Source organism: Diadema antillarum, unplaced genomic scaffold, assembly GCF_040938485.1.
Source record: "Diadema antillarum isolate AM-2024a unplaced genomic scaffold, OU_Dant_1.0 seq00000973_RagTag, whole genome shotgun sequence".
Classification (NCBI taxonomy): Eukaryota; Metazoa; Echinodermata; class Echinoidea; order Diadematoida; family Diadematidae; genus Diadema; species Diadema antillarum.
In genome coordinates this window covers 236,803-256,288 of record NW_027271815.1, presented here as the reverse complement: position 1 = coordinate 256,288, position 19,486 = coordinate 236,803, and the positions used below count along the sequence as shown (strand labels likewise).

The window sequence follows — 19,486 nt, the reverse complement described above, 5'->3', positions numbered from 1 at the left end:
AACAGAAGAAAGAATATGAAGAACAATGTAGTTTAGAGTGACGCTATTTTTCATTACCAAAAAAAAAACAAAACAAGTCACTGAAGAGAAAGTCGCCATGATTGTTGATCTTTGGCCTGTATGTAGCGGGGAGCCGTGGAAGAAGCAGAACATTAAAAAATTGTCTGTGGTCTAGCTGTGACAGAGCCTGGCTCTCATGACTTACTCTGTAACGTGTCGTATAGACCACGATTTTCACCCACACGCTGCAATGAATTATTTAGTCATCGACAGTGATAGCGATCTCTAAAACACTTATTCTGAAGGGGCAGGATGCGTATAATAGCCCACAATAATAGGCGACTAATAATAGAAGGGAAGGCGTAACCTAAGGCCGGATTACTGATCGCATCGTTCATTGTGACAAGTTCGTTGGCAGCGGGTTTATACGCTGCCCTAACAACATCCTTTACAAACTGTTGTTTCAAGAAATTCTATAGGGTTTAAACACAGACACAGAATCAAAAGACCTGAAAATATCAGTCTACCACTACTTGAAAATGAATGCCATCCCGTTTTCAAGTTTACACCTGTTGGGGAATCTTGGAATATATTTCGAAATTTGACATGAAATAAGAAGGCTATACCCATATGATGTTTCAAAATTCAACACACTTTCACAAACACTGCTTTACCTGGCCGCAATCGCGTTAAAAGTGATGGAGTCCACACAGCGACTCTCCCTTTAGTTTGTACAGACATACATGATTATCAAAAAAGGGTATGATAGTATTAGTCAACTATGATCCTTCCTTCGTGAAGGTCAGCATTGATATGTTATAGTAATGACACAATCATTAGATGTGAAGCGTGAAGCTGTTTGTTTGTTTGTTTGTTTTTTGGATATACTACTTCAAAGCAGTAAAGATATTCTGATTTAAAAAAAAAATGCGTCCATGTTAATGGGAGACACATGAAAAGGGTGATGTCATCCCCACACCTAATTTGCATGTTGCGACAAACATTAATGATAAGTTACATGAAAACAAGTGAAAATTTATACAACCTTTATGAGGTCTTCCTTTATTTCACTCTATTCCTCACAGCCAACTAAGTAAAAATAATGTATTTTTATACGTTTCAGTATATGAAAATCATCAGCATCAGTGTCAGGGTATTATAGGCCTACTCTCAAAATACCGATTACTATTACATCTCTTCTAAATTCTCCGTGGTAGTACATTGTACTACAGGAGACGAGCGAAGTGCGTGGAGTTTAATCGTAAGGCGTCAGGACCACGAAGTAACGGTTGGGGAATGTACGAAAAGGGGAGGCGGGGTTGAGCAACTGTCACTATAATAGTCAATAGATTATGTGACTTTTACAGTATGTATCAATGAGACATACGTATTCTTGCATTTAAACACAATACGTCATAAACAACCAGAGACATAATTTTGAGGAGACGGACTGAGCACTGAATTCAGGACAGAAAGAAGTCAGTTAAAAAAAAATGAATAAAACAACAACAACAACAACAGCAGGTGAATGAACATTGACCTCCGTAAGACTAGAATTATACGTCCTTTCATGCCCACACCATAGTGAACACGGTATCAGATTGGCTAAAAAGGGAGTATCTCTCATTTGTGACATTCAGTCGCTTCAAAAGTTTTACTTTCTTATAATATATAATGATATTCTGCACCGAGTGCAGAACAAATTGGGTACAACAAAGTACTAGTACATACTCGTTCCATTGCTTAATGTTGCCCAATAGATGGCGCTATCAAGAATTGTGATTTTGTGTTCTTGCGTCACGGTGGCAGACTCTTGCGTCTGGGGAAGGTTTCACGGTTCATCAGATGATTTTCCCACGGATCACTTTTAAGAATAGAGAAAAACGGTCTAAAGAAGGTGTCAATATGATTTTACTGCATACATTTAGAATTCAATATGTTCAATCGTTGGTGTTTCAATTAACAATCTTTTTTTTTTAAGACACAGTCCTGGTATCTTACAGAGGTGATTTGCAGCTTGAATTTCGCTGACATTTTTTTTTTGTTCTTTTCAAAGTACACAATGATATCGCACGCCTTGGTGAATCTACACTATAGACAAAGGTTATTGTCCGTGCAAATTCAAAGAAAAACATATTCAGTCTCCAATTGTAAAATACTTAAAACAAAAGGTTGCCGACAAGTTTTTCTTTTCAATTTGATGTCTTCCCCCAATTTCAATCCTGTCCCAAATCTTTTATCTCTTTTTTTTGGTACAGTTTGCGTGTAAAAGTGATCAAAAGTTCCAAAAGGTCTGTTTATATGACAGGCCTGAAACATAAGGCAAGTTTCCAAAATCAGTTCGACATAAAATAATCCTTGCGGATCCTAAATTTTTCTCTCCCTCTCTCCCGTCTCCTTATCTCTCTCTATCGCTAAAGGAGATGCAAGGTATATGAATAAAATGAGGATAACAAATGTTTAAATGTCATTCTCATAAAACAAATAAATAGATAAATGTTAGGTATCTTTTTTTAATATAAGAGGTTGTGTTTCACTATTTTGGCATTTTTTTTACTGAATTTCAAATTTCTACCCATGCCTTGGCGACCTTCCCTGAAAACCGAATTGTATAACCACTCGTTTTGGTTTCTCTTCCTTTCTTTGTTATGCCTATCTTTAGTTTGTTTTCCCGCCTGTCCCGTCCCTGTTTTCGTTGTTGTCCTTGTCATAGTCCTTTGTCTTTGCTTGTTTCTCCTGACCTCATGATATCCAATTATTTTCAAACATGGAGTCGTTGACGGATCTTGAGATGCCCTCATCTTCTAGAGTAATTCACAAAATTTACAAGCTATGCTTATCTTGTGAATTCCTCTTTTCCATATAGAGTTACAAAATAAAATTGTATTGCTTACTTGTTTATTTATTGTATCCATGTTTTGTTGAAACTTATGTCATTCCAAGTTCCTTGAAATATTATGTACTCATAAAAGCGTTATGTATTATTGCTTTATATTACTTTTTGTGGAAATAAAATCACTTGACTTGAATTTGATTTAATTTGATCCTAACACTGCCCCTATAAGGCAGATACTGGGAAGTAGAGGCGATTGAAACCCTGTCAGCTAGTACCTTTTCTTTTATTTCGTGTTTTGTTTTTCTGTGTGCTAGAGAAGCCTCTTAGAGCGATGTTCTTAAGCAAAATGATATACATTGCAGTCTAATGTGAAGAAAAGATAAAGTTGTTCAAATTAGTGAAATTCTTCCGTCGACATTGGTCGAGGCGTATTCAATTCAGATGTATTTACGTTGATGCTGGGCAATTTGTCAATCAGTTGCAAGACAAAGTTGCATAATACATGTACATTCATTAATTTTGATATCCAATTTTGATGAAAGTTCTTACGGCAGTTTGCTTGATTTTACTAATTCATTAAAGTCAACATTAGCATTAGCCTCTTTTAGACGGCTTGGCGCTGTTGGAGTCTGTACAGATGAAAGCGACTCGGTTTATTTGACTCCTAATTTGCTCACCATAATTCGCTTACTAGAATTGAATTTTCACTTAAATCGGTGACGAATCTTAGCTCGTCTGATGACAAACAGACACAAACAAAATTCGCTTTCTCAGGGAGTGTACTAGCTAATGGAACAATATGTTCTATGCAGATAGAAAAGGCCGACTTACACCTCAAGGCAAGCTCCCGGTATTGATCGCTCAGGGTCTGACATAGATTCTATTGAACCGGAATGCCTAATCATGCTAACCTGTCCCGTTATATTCCGCTCATAGTCACATACTTTTCATAACATTTTACTTAGTTCTTTTTTTTTTCGATAGACACCGAGAGAGGGAGAGAGAACATACAGTGAACAGAATCGGGATTTTTCTCTTGATACGTCAGAGTAAACTGATTGTGTCAAAGTTAAAACTATGCTTAGCAATATGAATAATATTTAAACATTATTGTAATAACTTACATCTGGATTTTGAGTATAGAAGTTGGGCAATGCATTTACGGAGGCAAAGTAACAAAGTCTTGGGGGCTAGTGTCTCTTATTAAAGAGGGTATCGATTTTACAGACGCCTCTTCATGTATTGATCTTCGTGTAAGTGCCGACGTACAAGCTGTATTTGTCATGGGCCATTCCAGGGAGAAATTGGCCTCCCTCCGGAATCTGATTTTTTTTTTACACTAAATGCTATTTCTCATTGATTTTTCACAAATCACCCACGCATGCAAATACATTTAATTTTCATTAGGCCCTTTCTTTCTAAGCAAGAAAAATCTGCCATTTCTTATACCATCCTACAAGAAAAGAAACAGGAGAACATGGTTCTTCCCTAATGGGAGCAAGCGCAACCATTGCATCGAAGGCCTTAATCGATTTCGCTATATGCAAAGCAGCACGGAATCTTTTCTTACGCATCGACAATTGTGTAAGTCTGTACCTTTTCCTACACTACAGAAAAATTATGACGTCTTTGATCATTTCAGTGCGACGACAAAACGCAATTCGGCGGAGTTGACTTACGTCTTCTGTTGGTCCTCCGTAAAAACCGGCCAAAATTTTGCATTATTCTTTTCTCAAAATGAGAAAAGTTTGTGGATCTTTAATTGGAAACTAATATTACTGATAGTGGGAGATCAGGCCAACATCAAGCATGCCGGATACGAGGAAATTGCGGCCGGCGTTTTGCTTTCAGACGCAACTCTTGCTAAGTCTTTTGGTAAGTTGTTCATTATTGACCAGTTTAACGAACGTATAGTTGAAAAAAAAATATCAACGGAATGCGCTCCATCACTAGACAAACGTTTTGTTTTATTTTCCTTTGCAGAATTTAACAGGGTCAAAAGAGGATTTTTACAGTGCAATAGAATAGACGCAAAAATTGATATAATGAGTAGATGATTAGAAAATGATATGGTTTTAGTGTTTCACTCTGCGGAGCCTTCAAACATGAAAAAGATTCAGAAGTTGTAATTGCATTAGGTTATAACAGAATCATGCCCTGCAATGATGCAAATATTTTTATCTTCTAAGTATTAAGCATCTTCATAATGGCCATGATCTTTTCAATTACTATATGTTACTATCTTAATTCTTTAATATATTATTCGACAAATAACATTTCTTAAAGTGAAAGGTAAATCATCCTGCAATCGCTTGTTTGAAATGCTCCATGGCATGTTTTTAGCGTCTAACACGTCTTTACCATGAATCATAATCAAGGAATTTTCATAGGAAAGATTATTATGGCTGTGAAAAGACCGATTTACTGACATAATCATATAATTTATGAATGTTTCTTCTGTCCTAACGTAATAATGAGCTATTCCTGTAATCTGTACCTCAAAAACATTTTCAATACTTTGATTCCAGTTTGCATACATTAGTTGTTGCTACGTCTGGAAAACCTGCGGTAAGTTTTCAGGTTGTCACGAAGAATCATTGTCAGAAATTAAGGCATAAATAAAATTTGAATATGTAAAAAAAAAAAAAATGGTCTATTAGAGTGCCAATAGATTGTACTTTATATAATTTTTTTTCGTCTATTTCGATTATTGAAAATATTTGCAGTGTTTAGATGTTACGCAAATGTGTTTTCTCCTTTTTGTTGATGCAATGCAGTGAAATAAAAGCATAATACAACAATACCTTCTGTACATTTCTCTTCAACAGACTCTTGGATTCTTGGCAGGAACCGCAGGTAAGTTAGAAGCTCATATTCGTTACCCAGTTAGGATTTCAACTCTTATGATCACGAAACTTTCAAAATCATACATTCAAGTCATTCGTGATCATCCGGTTGTTCTTAATTATATCGCATTGTGAACAAAACAACTATCAGGAGGAAAGAAAAAGATTCAAAATTCAAAAGTATTTCAACATTTCTGTTATAGTATCATACGCCTGAGTATATGCTGCCTTTATACTAAATGCCACTTCAAAACATTAAAGCCCTGAGCGAAAGACATTTTTTAAAAGTTTCTCATTACTAAATACGCATGACAATTTAACAATGTTTCATTTCTTCTTCTAACACTGAGCTTCGTATTCAAGTACTGTATTATTCGTAGGTACTTTAATTTAGGCCTTTGAAGGGAATAACTTGATTCAGGAGTTACAGATATCGCGAATTGTAACCCTATCATGCCTATTAGCTACAGATATGTTCCAACATTTCTTTCTCCGGATTCCTTGCGACAGTTTCCGAAGAAGCCTACTGCGATGTCGATGAACTCGGCTATGACACAATCAAGGACCGAGTCATGACCGACACCTCCAACCGCATCTACATCATTGACGACCTCGAGCTTCAGTGCTATGGCCGCATCGGCCGCTGGATCTACTACAGCACCAGCAACCAACAGTGGAAGCCGGGAGTGTGGCGGTGGACGAGCGGCAACTACTGGAAGCTCGTCGGAGAGAATACCCTTGCGGGGACCACAGGCGGCTACACAATCTACGACGTCAACAGCGCAGACATGATCCAGTTCCAGCCCGGAGATAAGCTGGGGTTCCGTCACGCGAGCCCCGCGCTGAACTACGACAAGGGATTCGATGCGCTCTCCGTGCGGTACGCGTCGATCAGCGACTACAGCACGGCGCACGACAAGGGCAAAGTGTACACCGTGTCGTCGACTGACACGTTAGCCTACTCGTTCAAGGCTGTGTTTGATGACTCAGGTATGTTCCTTGCTCTATGAAGCAGTTGCCTTTATCTATGCGTCGGCACAATCTTAGCAAATAAAATATTCCTGTGTAAGCAGAGACTATAAAATAAGGAATTCGCATTTTTATAGTTTTTATTCGAAATCATTCTTGCAGGCTCCAAAGTTCAGTTGAATATTTGTTTTTTACAGATCTATGTTAACGACCATTGCATAAATGCAAATGTATAAGGTTTAGAATAGCTACAACACAAAACACCCACGACGAAGAAATGCTTCTTTCTTTTTTGAAGTTCATCAAATTCATCTCAAATCTTTTAAATAGTATTGATGTAGATTTCTGACATCATTTCAGATTCCAAGTGTATTGGCAGGACGTTATTGATACCTTGACGCTATGCATCAAGGAAGATTGCGAATTACTTGGTTCATTGAAGGATGAGTAGATCAGGGGCCCATTTCATAAAAATTGTCATCAGTGACAATTTGTCATAGATGTGACAAGCTACTGAAATCCTTGCATCTGATTGGCTGAGAGCAAATTTGTCAAAGAAATGTGGCAGCTAGTTGTCACTGATGACAAGTTTTATAAAACGGGCCCCAGATATGTAGTTGAACCCTTTGGATTTATGCTTGGTGTTTATTGATAGTGATGACGACAAGTTTCGGACCTTTTGTCAAGTCTTGATTGTAAAAGTTGTGACAGAATGTGTGATATGTCTGTAAGCAATGATTATATACAACTGAAGATTACAAGCACGTATGTACACATCTATAAATACGATATATTTTGAAAGAAAGACACCAAACTTACGATGAAGCAAGGGGAGGAAATTAAAAGAGAGAGAAAAGGGAAGAAAGGCAGATGGGAAGAGAATCACAGACAGGGAAATGTGGAAACAAAGGAAGAGAAGGGATTTTTTTTCTTGTCTTTTCCTTTCTTGGTGTTTAAAGGGATCGTACAATTTTGGTTGAGACCTAATTTCAGGTTTCTAACATTTATTGGTAAGATCATGAGAAACCTCTTATGAAATATGGAAAAGCATGTAATTCTATGAGGAATTCAACGCTTGATGAAAATTCATTTTGAAATGGCTGAGATATCCCAAAAAGAGCGATTCCAATAAAGTGTGGGACCCAAACTTTATTACTATCGCTTTGTTTTACTTTGTATTTGGATGTTTCAGTCTTTCCAAACCCGATCTTCATCAAACAAACTTTGAATTCCTCTTAAAATGGTATGCTCTGTACTATATCATAAGTGTTTTCTTGGTATCTCTCTAAAAGTCAAAAGCCCAATTCTCATCTCCATCGAAACTGTACCATCCCTTTAATGATTGTTCTGTTCTGTATGTCTCTAACTGTACCCAGATTTCAGCTTCGACTGTGACGAGGAAACGCACGGCCCGGGTGTGAGCGTCCGGTCGAGCAACGACGGCGGCAACTACATGATGATCATGACTAGTCTTCCCTTCACCTGCTACGGCCAGGTCAAAGGTCAGGAATAGTGACGTCATAATACACCATTATAACGACATGTTATTATACTTTATAATTCTCACTCATTTGTTTTTAAAGACGTTTGAATGATAATTCGAGTTTGGAATTTCAATTGAATTTGGGTATTTACATATCATTAAATTACGATGTTAATGTCAAAACGGACTGTAGAATGAAAACTGCGTAACATCAGTGCCGGCTACTCGTCAAAGATTATTCCATAGTCTTTGAATACGTAGTCTACATGTACATATGAATTTATTTATAAAGTGTACTTTTAGTCTTAAAATGATTATGATCGCTCAGTTTCTTTCAAAGCAATGTAAACATTGTTAGGAGTAATGCACGGTAGCTTCGGCGACTGGCAGACTGGAGTTCATTTATTTTTTAAGCCAAAGAAACTGAAAGAAAGAATGTCAAATTCTAACGCATACAATAACAGACATGCACGTGCAATTATTTTTCCCAAGGAAGCATTTACGATTAAGCGTTCATGTTCAGTATTTTGCATCAAAATGTTATAATAAGTTTCTTTTCATTGTCATTATGACAATCATTATCATTAATATGTTATCAAGTATTCATCAAACAGTAAGAATTATCATTAATGTTACCATCCATTACCATTCTGGACGAGACGATAGACATAATAATGGGATGGAACGGTGTCGTGTAATGTAATGTTATACAGTACACTGCATGTGGCTTTACAACCGATGTCACGTCAGTAGGGATGAGGTGGTTAGTTTTAAAGGTGTTTTGCGTCGCTCTTACTAAAGTGCTTGCAACGTCCCTTACTCAGGTTGGACCTTCTGGGCTACTGGGGCCACGGGTGGATTCCGGCCAGGCATCTACAGGCCCGTGGAGGGCTCGACCACGCAGTACACTCTCATAGGCGAGAGCGAAGTCGCGGCCGGTCACAGAATCGACGAAGAGGTGAGTGTGGAAGAGCGATTTGAGGCGTTCTGATATTCCTGTCGATATCCCGATCAGTTTTCTGAAGAAGAAGAAAAAACGTTTTGAACTCATGCACACAATCATGACACGTCCTGGTGACAATCTCAAATAAATATGCATGTACAGTTGTATCCTGTCACATGATTACCATGTTTATGAAATAATCAGTGATGACAATATGACGAATACTCGAAAGTGTAAGAGAATTAAGAGAATCAGTAGTGCGAAAAGAAAGGGGGATAGATTGACTAAAAGACAGTTCATTTATTCAAGTTGTTTTTGTTTTTGTTTTGTTTTGTTTTCATCTCCGTTTTCAGATTTGATGAGACATAATTATAGATACAACCGACTTAAACAGTGATACATTAATGTCAGACTTCACATCAATCATGTTAATGACCAGTGGATTATTACTTCTTTTGGCCATCCCTCACCGGAGACATGATTTTCCTTAACCCTTATACCTTTGACTCTTTGCGATCCAAGGTCACCGATCTGATCGCTGACGAGTCTATGTGGTTGCCCTTTGAACCCGGTGACCTGATCGGATGGAGATGGAACAGCGCTGGCGCCCGCATGCGGTGGGACAGCAGTGGCGACAGCATCATCAACATGAAGTATGCCGGCCACACGGACAGCGCCTACGAGATCGCACAGATCGGAGACGTCTTTACCGTCAGCAGCGACTTGAACAGAGCCTACTCCCTGCAAGCGGTTTTGTCTCCCTTTGGTGAGATGATTACTAATGGAATATCAAAAAGTTATGAATAATCACACCCCCGTAAAGCAAACATTCGAATAAAGTTTGTAGCTATTTCTTGTCACCGTTGCTTTTCACTCTCAGTGTCTTGTCCATGAAGGTAATGTGATTTTATGTCTGTTTCTGCTGCGATTACTTATTGTTAACAACTGTCATTGAAATCGTCATCAGTATATTCTTTAAGAGTTGGACGGCATGACTCGATATACTGCAATTCGGTCCCCTATGTCAACAATTGTTTGCTCAGTAATTTGTTTAATCAACATGTGCTTCATTTCCATTCAACAAAATGTAATACGAGTACAAAGTATACATTTAATAAATCATATCGTTAACAATTTTGTAAGACATACAAATCATACAGTTTAAACAAAATATATGAACGAAGGGGATCATAATGATAGAAAAAATGCATACTTTGCAATGGTAATAATAGGTAAATGCATTGATGGAAATAATTGATCCACTGAAAAAGAGGCGCTTATAAAACATGGATCGCTCGAAAGACCATATATATAGATATGCCAATATCATTATATCGAAAGCAATATGTACAGTTAGCACATTTCATATAGTTGTGACATGGAAGACGGGTTGTGCAGAGGAAAAAGCATACAAATTGTCGAGAAAGTTATTCAGAGCTAGACAACAAGGATCATAGTGATTAGTGAAAATGTTTTGTTTCACACTATTCCACCATGCAGGTTACAAGGGCTGCTATCCGGAAAACATCGCCCAGCGGGAGATGGGTGTCTTCCCCGGCCACATCGCCCTTCCAGAGATGACGCGCATCAGTTGTATTTCAGCATGCGCGCAGCTGGCCTACCCGTGAGTGTGATTTGCTTTCGTTATGCAACATGAAATAATTGTGCTTCCAGTAGTTCAAGGTCGGACATTAAGATGCAAACAAAAACGCACACACGCACACCACCATTTACAAAGAAGTGCACGTGTCACATATCACGTATGACATTATTACGCATTTCACCACTTGTAATGAAATCCCACGTTACCTTATAATTTCATTCGATTTTGAAGGCCATGTTCAAGTGTTTGTGAAATTATTAAAGAGTCTGCCGTGTAAGAGCAATTTTCAAACTTTATAATGATAGTTCATTGTTGTCCTAACCAGTTATTGTGGTCGGATCGAACTACGAAACCACGGCGGATGGTGAAAGCCGGAAAGAATATCAAAAGGGGTATTTCATCATCTAAAATGAAATATCTGGATATGAACCTGAAATCCGCTTGATTCCGTCTTTCGTGATAGAGTTCAAAAAGGCCCACTGTCGCCCACTCTCATATTTCATGCACGGAAAATATTTATTCCATTTTTGATAATCATAAAAAAAATCGTCATTTCCTTTAAAGTAAGGTTATATTGTGGGTGGACTTTTGAAGAGAGCTGACAAGAAAGAAATTTTCGAAAAGAAGAGGAACAGCGGCAAGAACATTGCGAAGAATATAAAGCAATACAGAAGAAATTGTTTAGATTTTAATGAAGACTAAAAAACTAAAGAAAGAGGAGAAGAAGGAGGAGGAAGAGGAGGAGGAGGAGGAGGAGGAAAAGGAGGAGGAGGAGAATCCCCAGTACTAATATCTCCAATTCATTGTCTGTCCTTATAATAGGTACGCCGGACTTCAGGAGGGGAAGCTGTGTTTCTGCAGCAGCAGCTACGGGCTCTACGGCTCCGGAAACTCGACATCCTGCGACTACATGTGCGAGGGATCCCAGTATTTCACCTGTGGCGGCTTCCTCTACAACCAAGTCTTCACCACACCCAGGGTCGTGAAGGGATACACTTTTGACGAAGTCGGTGAGTGGAGAAATGCAAATTTCTCGTCTAACTTCCGCTTCTTCTTTCATTCTCATTCTCGCTTTCGTCCACAGGTCCAATCAATTTAATTCAATTCAGTTCAGTTCAGTTGTTTGGTGTTTTTTTTTTGTCCAGCTGGCAAAAAGTGAAACAGAATATAAAGTGTGCTTTAAACAATCGTAATGTTTGATTAATTTCAATCAAAAGAAAATTAAGAGTATATTCACACAGTGCATATTGACAATTCTTTCATTTTCGTTACTTCTGCAACAATTGCAATGTATTGATACTATTAGTTTTTCTCATTATTGTTGGTTTCTTTGTATGAATTTACATACATTGTTTCTGTCACTCAAGAAAGTGAGATTTATGTCTGTATGATTTTATTGTGGAAAAACGAATAAATTCGAACTTGAACTTGAACTTGACATAATACGAGTAACAGAGCTAAGAACACCGACGCATGCTTCAAATGATAACAAAAAAAGTAAGTACGGCAAAAGAGTGGTCCACTAAAAAGCAAGGTCTGTAATACATGGGTCACTCAAAAGCATGATAAATTATTGTACATCATCATTATGAATAGTAATTTTTATAAGGTATACAGAAAATAGAATTTCAGGCAAATCCAAAAGTTCAACTTGCAGGCGGTATTCGATGAGCCGTGTGTACCCAACAACGATTTCATCTATCTGTCAATGTAAATGTGGTTATGTATACATGCAAGTAAATTTATACACAATCAATGAATATACACGTTATGGTATTAATCTTTAAATAGATATCACAGTTACATGCCTTCTTATAAATGAGATCTAACCCTTGACCTTATAGATATCTTGACTGTTTTGACATTGTTGATAATCCTGTGACAGACTGAATTCAACTTTGCCAAATTTTGATGTTGGATGTATCACAAGGTTAAAACTTTAGTGTCGTTTTCGTCAGACTCCATACGTTTCATCAATCTGTACTAAACTCCTATTAGACGATGAACCCGTGAATCTAAACAGGAGCAGAAACTTTTCTTACAAACTATGTCATCGGGATGAGAGAGGGAAGGATAATGCGCTGCTCCCCTTTTTTATCGATCAATCGAACAGGCCCCTAAAATCGATACACAGTGTCCCGCAAAGTTCCCTCTCTTCTGTCCCTTTATACCCCCAGTCACCCCCTGTCAACCCTCTCGGTAGGCAGGTGACAATTGTGGTATCGATCCTGGGATGACAAAGTAAAAATAGGTGCGGTAGTTCGGGGATTGAGTGTCTCTTCTCCAGTTCCTTGTTGAGTGAAATCTAACGTCATTAGTATGGAATTAAATCGGCTAGTGTAACCATTAGTCCCAGATCAGAAACACATCTCTCATGGTATTGTAATGTTGATCGCGCCATGTCCAAGTTACGCATTGCATTTTACATCTTGTATTTTCTTTTGATTTGGGCTTTCATTAGTTAAGATAATAGTGTTTGCTCTTGTTGTAGTTATTCCCTCCCTTCGTCATACGAAACACTACACATGGGGCTAGGATCTAATTCGCAACGAACTCTTTCTGGTTACCTTAGATTTGGTCGGTCACTTTTTTTTTGAGGGGTTGGGGGTGTTCAAGTATAGCAAATAATATATAAATATACTTATATTCGTGATAACTCATGATGTTGCGTTTCTCTCCCTTTTATTCACGTTGACATTTGTTTTTTGTTACATGCAATTTATACTCCTGCTGATAGCGCCATGATTTTATATTTTGCCTATATGCAGCAATATAGATATCACAAAAAACTAGCATCTTTCAAAATTAAGCAACAAAACGCATTTTCTCTGTCACTATCATCATAATACAATTATATCATATTGCGTCACGCAACAAAACTAATTCGAAACGAGGCAGTAATTTACATCACACACACAAACACACAAACACACCGGAAAAGAAAAAAGAGACCCGTTTTTTTTTTCACCAAACGTTAGTACCATGTATCATTGATACAAAAACCTGAAAACATAAATATCAACTTCAAAGGGATAGTAAGTCAGTGTCTTATCAGTTTTCTTCCGTCTGATCGACACATATTTCTTGCCTTTGGCAGGTCTTCAGGTGACCTACGAGGGCGTTGAGTTCAACAGCAACGTGACCCGAGGTACTGGCGTGACGTTCAGCTTCGATTACGGGGATGGGTTCACCGACACCGGCTTGGAAAGTGGTATCTACTCTCACGCCTACAGGTGTGTATATCCGTCCTAGATTCTGCCTATAAGGCACGCGTTTTGCTGGTGTTCATACCAAGCCAAGGGTACGAAGTCGGAGCTATTACGGTGACGCTTAGACAGTGTAGTTTCTGTTGGGATTGATTTTATACATTTCTCCCGCTCTATCTCCTTAAGACAGTCAAATCAAATCAAATGACAACAACACACGAACATTTGATTTTAGAAAATGTACACAACATGCCACAGTGGAAATATTTGTGAGATAGGGCAACATCTTGTTTTTATTATTACATAATTATCACCGTGTAATTCTTTAGATACTCTGTAATTGACCTGGCATTTTATTTTTCACACGAGGTTAACCGTTGTTACCCCACATGATTAAGTACAACTTGACTGCATACCAAAGGAGAAGAAGAAAACGAAGTAGTAGTATAAGTAGTAACAGTAGTCTAGTAGTAGTAGTAGTAGTAGTAGAGAGTAGTAGTAGTAGATGTAGCAGGAGAAGATGAGAAAGAGAAAGATTATTAAAGAAGAAGGAAACAATTCTGCAATCTTTTGGCATTTTTCATCGACACATATGTGTTTTTCTTACTTCTACAGTGAGCCGAGGACGTTCCTCGTCACGGGACAGGCAAGCGACCTGTGGCTGAATACTGAGTCCAGCTCAATCGTCGTCACCACCAAGACCAATCTGACCAGTGTCCTTGTCGACTGCCCGCCCGCTGTTGAGTACAACGTCGTCTTCGGCTGCAAGTTTGAGGTGTACCAGGGAACCAACATGACGGCCGAGGTCGACTTTGGTGACGGGCGCGTCGTTTCGTTTAGAATCCAAGGTTCGTGATATTCTTTGAGAGTATGCCTCTAAAGGACATTGTCTACCTTAGCTGAAATAAGAAAGAAATCAGGCATTGACATAAAGAAATACAGAAATAAAAAAAGATTTCATATTACATTTGTATTACACTAGGCTTCTACTACAATCAATCAGAGTTATAATTGCCATCTTCAGTAATAGAGATAACAGATTAATATCATATACAAAGGAAATAAAACCAACAAAACAATTAAGCCGGCAAGAATGTCGCTCAGTTCAGTTTAGTTCAGAATTATTTCCGTTTTTCCACAGTAACATATCATACACGTCACTTTCTTCAGTGACAGAAATAATACATGTGAATTTGTACAGAGCAAACAACAATAACTAAAACCTTACAGTTATGATAAACTCTGATGGGTGCTGAGGTAATCAAAGTAAAATATCAATATGCACAATAATGTCTGAAAAACGGAGGGACCCACCGAGAGTGTGAGCCCCTCTTTAAAAAAAAAGATTGGTGAAAAAGTTGATTGAAACAGCACCAACAGCAACAAAAAGAAGTTTGGCTGCCCACTGAGAGACAGATAGACAAACAGATACACACAAAAACAACAACAAACAGAACAAACATGAAACGAGACTGGGACAGCAACAAGAAATCGTGAATCGTTTTTATTCAGAATAAGTACGGGGTTAATGAGGATACACAAGTAAAGAGATCAGAGAACAAGGCTCGTCCCGGCTTTTTCGAGGCCTATGTAGAGCTGACTACTCTCTGACCATTGTCCGGTCATGTTAATTAGTATGTTTTGTCATGTATGCAATGCCCTACAGATGCCGAGACCCTCAAGTACGGGAGCATGGTCGATCACAACATTGACCTCAACAACCAGCCCACGAGTCGTGTCTTCCTCAAGCTCAACGACTACATCGAAAGGGACGGCCACCTCGTCGCCTGGGAATTCAACGCCATTTCCACCGGCACCATTTACCTTCAGGTAAGAAAGCAACAACAGTCTTACCAGCACGCTCTGTTTTAAAAGACTATGGTTCGTCTCTTGTTCGTTGCCTTTAAAAGAAGAAAAAATTATTGTCGGTTCCCCATTGTTCTGTCTTGAGTGTCCTAGCCTTGAACAGAATTCCAAAGATTAAATAAAGAGAAGAAAAGTAAGCAGTGTATGTATCATATGATAAAGCTGATGTATGATATAAAAAATCTTGTTTTTCGCTTGCAAAGTCGCATCTGGTTTTCTATTCTCAAAACGTGTGATCGACCCATTAACTGGGCAAGCTGATGTTGACAGACTACACCACACTACTCGAATCAATTATGTTTACTTTTTTACATGTACGTCCTTCCATGAAATTTACATTTCTCGTAAAATTTCTTGTAAAATTATGTGGTGTTCCGCGGAGTAGTAGAACAATAGGTGTCAGCAAGTTATTCATATTCACTACACCTGTATAACTTCCATCATGTCATTGATCAATTCGCCTGTAGGTATATCGACCTCGCTGTGACGATACCTACACATTCTGCCTGCGGACGTTCACGTGTATCAAACACTGGATGGATTGCCAGGACCACGAGAGCATTTTCGCCAAGACGTGCGGCGACACGGGACGTTACAGCTTCTCGGCGCGTGACTGCATACAAAACGACGACGACACGCTAGCTGGTCGAACCGTCTACACTAGCTTGCAACTCGACTACGACTTCGTGTCCGAGGTAAAACTAATTATTTATCACGCTGACATAAAGTTGGCAATGTTTTCTTTTCATTGGTAACTTAATCTTCTAAGTAAGGCATAAGCTTATTTCTCATTAACGCAGCTCTCAACTCGAAGAGACGTCATATTTTGACACCCTTTGACACATTAATCCTCACCCTTGGCAGCTTGGATACGGTCAAGTTCTGTAGTAAAAGTAGAAGTAGTCGAAATTCATATGTCAAAATGTACCTATATATCTTCCGCTATTAAATTGAGGAATAGTAGCCTACAAACACACTAGGTTCCAGATTACGCCAAACGAAACAAAGTCAGGATTTAATCTTAAAAGCAAGACCCATCAGCGTTTGTAACAAATATCAACTATAACCACTACATATCCGGAATGAATGACCGTGTCTCATTGTGAACAATTTATGTATGCGGAATCGCCCCACTTTATTATATAGGACTCACTGGAATACAAAATAATGCAAAAATGTTTGTTAAAATTCAATAGGTATGTTAAATGCCGTCAAGAGAAAAGTGTATCATGTATGTACTACACTTGGCCGAGTTTTCTTCTTCTTCTTCTTCGTCTTCTTCTTCATGCTATTTTACTTTTCTCCTTTTTACTTTCTATGTCTCCATTTTCTCTACTCCTAATCTTTCTGGTCTCATTTCTTATCCTTTTGCCTGCTTATACAATATTTTTCACACTTTGAATATGTGTAGGATTCTGTCAAAGTTATGTGTATTTATGTTCGTAAATCTTCTGTAACATTGTGTGATATTTATGTATATGCCCTGCTTATTCTGTTCATCCAGTTATGTCCTGGGCTTTTATGTTTTGTATTTATGTATTCCTTTGTTCGATTTGTATATCAATAAAGTGATGAAATCGACTGAAATTATGTCAACTCTCAAAAGACAATTCTAAACATGCGCTACTGTCCGCAATCTATTTCCAGTACACTTACACCATCACGGAAACTGGGCGAAACTTCGTCAAACTGGATCCCAGTGACTATGTGGCTGTCCAAGAGGGCGACATCATCGGCTGGTACAACTCCAACCAGGGCAAACTGGCCTACGTGGAGGCAGACAACGAGGTCGACGGACCAGAGATCCTCCCGACCACGGCAAACTACGCCAGCCGTCTCTCGGGCAGCTACATCGTGTACGAGTCTTCTGGCGCGTCCGCACACGGTTACAAGCACGCGCTACGCGCGCACGTTGTGCGGCCGTCCAAGCTTCATGTGTACCATAACTTCTCAGAGGAGACGAATAGGCGAGAGGTCACGCTTAGGGTCAATAACACACTCTCTGATTGGGTGAGCGACAACCAGACTGTGAAGGTGATGCACGTCATCAAGAACGTCACAATCGTGGCAGCTGAACTAGGTGAGATCGTCAAATCTTTCCAAAATACGAAATTATACCAATAATGCATTCTGGATGTTTCAGATGATGATCAAAGCAAGTGAGTTGTAGACCCTCGTTCAAAATCTGACAACAAAATGCATGAAGTAACAACGCAATCAATTTGACTTGATTTGATTTATTCACGAAATATGATCGTTGAAATGTTTTATGTTTGGTAATAAAGTTTTGACGGTTCCATCATTTGCAAATAAAACGATGATGCAAAGAAGCCTTTAAAGACTTTTATAACTTGACAACTTCACAACGAAGGTTATAGGGAAAGATATACAAAATTGAATTATAGAGACACTTTACTTTAACACTTTACTTTACTCCAACGTGCAATGTGTCTCTTCAAAGGAAGTATAAGACCAGTCTCCAGGATAACACATATTGCTTGACTATTCACATCACCCCACACATCTTTATCTATCTCTACCTCTCTTTCTATCATTTACGCTCTTGGCAGCCATCACCAGGGTGCAGGAGACCATCTCAGTCGAGCCCCACCCTGGTACAGAGGTCACCTACCACTGGAGGATGGGGAACGGTGACGAGATCGTAACCCAGGAGCTCTCCGTCAATTACACCTGGCCCGAAGACGGCGTCTACAACATCACCGTGGAGGCATACAATGACATCAGTCGAGTTATCACAGAGGTTCGTGTTGGAAGAAAAAAAATGATGATGTTTTACATTTGTGATGGCATTAATCACTGCTTTTTAGCACTCCTCTCCATTTCTAGCGTTTGCGTATACTTAAGATTTTCTGTAAACCTATCCTTTATTATGTATTGTGCTGAAACTATATATCCAATATCAGTAAAATACTTTCATGTTTCTGTTGGAAATGGAAAAAGTGAATGAATGAATGAATTAATGAATGAATCACATCATATTTTGATGCTGACTATTTTCATGACTGTAGAAAAACTGATTAGCATTTGATTTATAGAAACGGTAATTTTTATTTCTTCACAGACGTTGGTATTTTCATTCTTGCGGTTGACACTCAATTGTTCGCCTCTGTATTTTGCTCACCGAGTGGTATAATCACTGTTGTTTTATCATTATCAACAATATCTTATAGTACTGTTTCAAGCGGAGATATCCACTAACTCATTGTCATCGGTGGTGTAACTGTCATGATTATCTTTGGGATTATTATCAATATTGCTGTTATCATGCCAAAACCTTTCACCAGGCAGATAATGTTTTTCTTTCCCTCCGCAGACGTTCATAGTTCTGCAACACACCATCAAAGATTTCGAATGGAAGGACTCAGTTCCCGCCACAACATGGCCACAGTACCCTATCACTCCGAAGAAGTTTGGAGATGAATCTTACATAAACTTCGGAATGTCAGAAGGTTGGTAGAAGCTTCTTTTTTTTCAACAGACATGCATACAAAAATAAACAAGCAAAGAAACAAACAGACAGATTTGATAACATGATGAGCCACTAAACAAGGTACAGCAAACCACTTTTGACAGATTATTGATTCTTAGTTTAGGGATGGTAATTGACAAAGACATTCACTTCTTGTCTTCCAAGTCGACTTTAACTTTCTCCTCTGCTCATAAATCACAATTCGAAATAAGTAATCATGAAGTTTATTTCGTCAAAATCTTAG

General features: G+C 38.5%; 1 pseudogene; it reads left to right on the top strand.

Moving 5' to 3' along the window:
• Positions 1–4,645: 4,645 nt before the first annotated feature.
• Positions 4,646–19,486, top strand: part of LOC139741993 (uncharacterized) — a 48,860-nt pseudogene continuing 34,019 nt past the window's right edge.